We start from the raw sequence: 4,826 nt of genomic DNA, 5'->3' as shown, positions 1-4,826 counted from the left end.
GGCCATTGAAATGACCATCATGGCCGAATCCAAGGAGGAAAGGAAGGACGTGAATCCCAAGGAGGAAAACCTCCTGGGACGTCCAGTGATCAACAAGGAGTTTCCCTCTGAGGAACCAAAGAAATATGAGGCTCATCTAGAGACCATAGAGATTCCATTAAACCTCCTTATGTCATTCATGAGCTCTGATGAGTATTCCTCATCTGAAGAGAATGAGAATGTTACTGAAGAGCAAGTTGCCAAGTTCCTTGGTGCTATCATGAAGCTGAATGCCAATTTATTTGGTAATGAGACTTGGGGAGATGAACCTCCCCTGTTCAGCAATGAACTAAATGCATTGGATCAACTGAGATTGCCTCAGAAGAAACAGGATCCTGGAAAGTTCCTGATACCTTGTACCATAGGCACCATGACCTTTGAGAAGGCTCTATGTGACCTGAGGTCAGGAATAAACCTCATGCCACTCTCTGTAATGGAGAAATCGGGAATCTTTAAGGTACAAGCTGCTAAAATCTCATTAGAGATGGCAGACAATTCCAGAAAACAGGCTTATGGACAAGTAGAGGACATATTAGTAAAGGTTGAAGGCCTTTACATCCCTGCTGATTTCATAATCTTAGATACTGGGAAGGATGAGGATGGATCCATCATCCTTGGAAGACCCTTCCTAGCCACAGCAAGAGCTGTGATTGATGTTAACAGAGGTGAGCTAGTCCTTCAATTGAATGAGGACTCCCTTGAGTTTAAAACTCAAGGACATCCTTCTGTAAACATGGAAAAGAGGCACAGTAAGCTTCTCTCAAAACAGAGTCAACCAGAGCCTCACAGTCAAACTCTAAGTTTGGTGTTGGGAGGCCACAACCAAACTCTAAGTTTGGTGTTGAACTCCTATATCCAAACTCTAAGTTTGGTGTTGGAAAGTCTCAACAATGCTCTGAACATCTGTGAGGCTCCATGAGAGTCCACTGTCAAGCTATTGACATTAAAGAAGCGCTTGTTGGGAGGCAACCCAATTTTTATTTATTTTTAATTTATTTTTATTGTTATTTCATGTTTTATTAGGTTCATGATCATATGGAGTCACAAAATAAATATAAAATTTGAAAACGGAATCAAAAACAGCAGAAGAAAAATCACACCCTGGAGGAGGATCTTACTGGCCTTTAAATGCCAGTAAGGAGCATCTGGCTGGCGTTCAATGCCAGAACAGAGCATGGATCTGACGTTGAATGCCAGAAACAAGCAGCATCCTGGCGTTCAGATGCCAGAAATGCACAGTGAAGAAGAGCTGGCGCTGAACGCCAGAAACAAGCATCTGGCTGGCGTTCAACGCCAGAAATATGCTGCATCTGGGTGCTGAACGCCCAGAACAAGCATCAATTCGGCGTTTAAACGCCAGAATTGCCTGCAAAGGCATTTTACATGCCTAATGGGTGCAGGGATGCAAATCCTTGACACCTCAGGATCTGTGGACCCTACAGGATCAACTCAGCATCTGTGGACCCCACAGGATCCCCACCTACCACCACTCACTCTCTTCCCTCTTCTCAATGTTCATCATCTCTTTCCAATAAACACTCTTCCCCAAAACTCTTCACCAATCACCTCAATCTCTCTTCCCTATCACCACTTCACCACTTACATCCATCCACTCTTCCCCATAAACCTACCTCATCAACCCCACCTACCTTCAAAATTCAAAATCAATTTCCCACCCAAAACCCACCCTTATGGCCGAACCTTACCCCCCTCCCCTCCCTATATAAAGCCCTCCATTCTTCTTCATTTTCACACAACACAACCCTCTCTTCCCCTTCTTGGCCGAAACACATCTCTCTCTCCCTCTTCTTCATCTCTTCTTCTTCTTCATCTATTCTTTCTTCTTTTGTTCGAGGGTAAGCAATATTCTAATTTTGGTGTGGTAAAAGCATAAGCTTTTTGTTTTTCCATTACCATTGATGGCACCCAAGACCGGAGAATCCTCTAGAAAAGGGAAAGGGAAGACAAAAGCTTCCACCTCCGAGTCATGGGAGATCAAAAGATTCATCTCCAAAGCTCATCAAGACCACTTCTATGATGTTGTGGCCAAGAAGAAGGTGATCCCCGAGGTCCCTTTCAAACTCAAGAAAAATGAGTATCCGGAGATCCGACATGAGATCCATAGAAGAGGTTGGGAAGTTCTAACAAACCCCATCCAACAAGTCAGAATTCTAATGGTTCAAGAGTTCTATGCTAATGCATGGATCACTAGGAACCATGATCAAAGTAAGAACCCAAACCCAAAGAATTATCTCACTATGGTTCGGGGGAATTACTTAGAATTTAGTCCGGAAAACGTGAGGTTGGCGTTCAACTTGCCAATGATGGAAGAGAACGCATGCCCCTACACAAGGAGAGTCAACTTTGATCAAAGGTTGGACCAAGTCCTCATGGACATATGTGTGGAAGGAGCTCAATGGAAGATTGACTCAAAAGGCAAACCGGTTTAACTGAGAAGACTGGACCTTAAGCCTGTAGCTAGAGGATGGTTGGAGTTCATTCAACGCTCAATCATTCCCACTAGCAACCGGTCTGAAGTTACTATAGACCGGGCCATCATGATCCATAGCATCATGATTGGAGAAGAGGTGGAGGTTCATGAGATTATACCTCAAGAATTCTACAAGGTGGCTGACAAGTCCTCCACTATGGCAAGGTTAGCCTTTCCTCACCTCATTTTCCATCTATGTTACTCAGTTGGAGCTTTAATAGAAGGAGACATTCCCGTTGAGGAAGAGAAACCTATCACTAAGAAAAGGATGGAGCAAGCAAGAGATCCCATTCATGGATCTCAAGAGACGCATGAAGCTCATCACCATGAGATCTCGGAGATGCCTCAAATGTATCTCCCTCCACAAAACTATTGGGAGCAAATCAACACCTCCCTAGGAGAATTAAGTTCCAACATGGGACAATTAAGGGTGGAACATCAAGAGCACTCCATCATCCTTCATGAAATTAGAGAAGATCAAAAAGCAATGAGGGAGGAGCAACAAAGACAAGGAAGAGACATAGAAGAGCTCAAAGACATCATTGGTTCCTCAAGAAGGAAACGCCACCATCACTAAGGTGGATTCATTCCTTGTTCTTAAATTCTCTGTCTTTCGTTTTCTTTATGTTAAGTGCTTATCCATGTTTGTGTCTTATTACATGATCATTAGTATTTAGTAACTTTGTCTTAAAGTTATGAATGTCCTATGAATCCCTCACCTCTCTTAAATGAAAAATGTTTTAATTCAAAAGAACAAGAAGTACATAAGTTTCGAATTTATCCTTGAACTTAGTTTAATTATATTGATGTGGTGACAATACTTTTCGTTTTCTGAATGAATGCTTGAACAGTGCATATGTCTTTTGAAGTTGTTGTTTAAGAATGTTAAATATGTTGGCTCTTGAAAGAACGATGACAAGGAGACATGTTATTTGATAATCTGAAAAATCATAAAAATGATTCTTGAAACAAGACAAAGCAGTGAATACAAAGCTTGCAGAAGAAAAAAAAATAGCGAAAAAAATAGAAAGAAAAAGAAAAAGCAAGCAGAAAAAGCCAAAGCTCTTAAAACCAAAAGGCAAGAGCAAAAAGCCAATAGCCCTTAAAACCAAAAGGCAAGGGTAATAAAAAGGATCCCAAGGCTTTGAGTATCAGTGGATAGGAGGGACTAAAGGAATAAAATCCTGGCCTAAGCGGCTAAACCAAGCTGTCCCTAACCATGTGCTTGTGGCGTGAAGGTGTCAAGTGAAAGCTTGAGACTGAGCGGTTAAAGTCAAGGTCCAAAGCAAAAAAAAGAGTGTGCTTAAGAACCCTGGACACCTCTAAATGGGGACTTTAGCAAAGCTGAGTCACAATCTGAAAAGGTTCACCCAGTTATGTGTCTGTGGCATTTATGTATCCAGTGGTAATACTGGAAAACAAAGTGTTTAGGGCCACGGCCAAGACTCATAAAGTAGCTGTGTTCAAGAATCAACATACTGAACTAGGAGAATCAATAACACTATCTGAACTCTGAGTTCCTGTAGATGCCAATCATTCTGGACTTCAATGGATAAAGTGAGATGCCAAAACTATTCAAGAGGCAAAAAGCTACAAGTCCCGCTCATCTGATTGGAGCTATGTTTCATTGATAGTTTGGAATTTATAGTATATTCTCTTCTTTTTATCCTATTTGATTTTTAGTTGCTTGGGGACAAGCAACAATTTAAGTTTGGTGTTGTGATGAGCGGATAATTTATACGCTTTTTGGCATTGTTTTTAGTATGTTTTTAGTAGGATCTAGTTACTTTTAGGGATGTTTTCATTAGTTTTTATGTTAAATTCATATTTGTGGACTTTACTATGATATTTTGTGTTTTTCTGTGATTTCAGGTATTTTCTGGCTGAAATTGAGGGACTTGAGCAAAAATCAGATTCAGAGGTTGAAGAAGGACTGCTGATGCTGTTGGACTCTGACCTCTCTGCACTCAAAGTGGATTTTCTGGAGCTAAAAAACTCAAAATGGCGTGCTTCAAATTGCGTTGGAAAGTAGACATCCAGGGATTTCTAGAAATATATAATAGTCCATACTTTGGCCAAGTTTAGATGACACAAAAGGGCGTTGAACGCCAGTTTTACGCTGCAGTCTGGAGTTAAACGCCAGAAACACGTCACGAACCAGAGTTGAACACCAAAAACACGTTACAACTTGGCGTTCAACTCCAAAAGAAGCCTCTACACGTGGAAAGCTAAAGCTCAGCCCAAGCACACACCAAGTGGGCCCTGGAAGTGGATTTATGCATCAATTACTTACTTC

This window comes from Arachis ipaensis, chromosome B01 (assembly GCF_000816755.2).
Source record: "Arachis ipaensis cultivar K30076 chromosome B01, Araip1.1, whole genome shotgun sequence".
Lineage (NCBI taxonomy): Eukaryota > Viridiplantae > Streptophyta > Magnoliopsida > Fabales > Fabaceae > Arachis > Arachis ipaensis.
Note: the sequence above shows the minus strand (reverse complement) of the source record.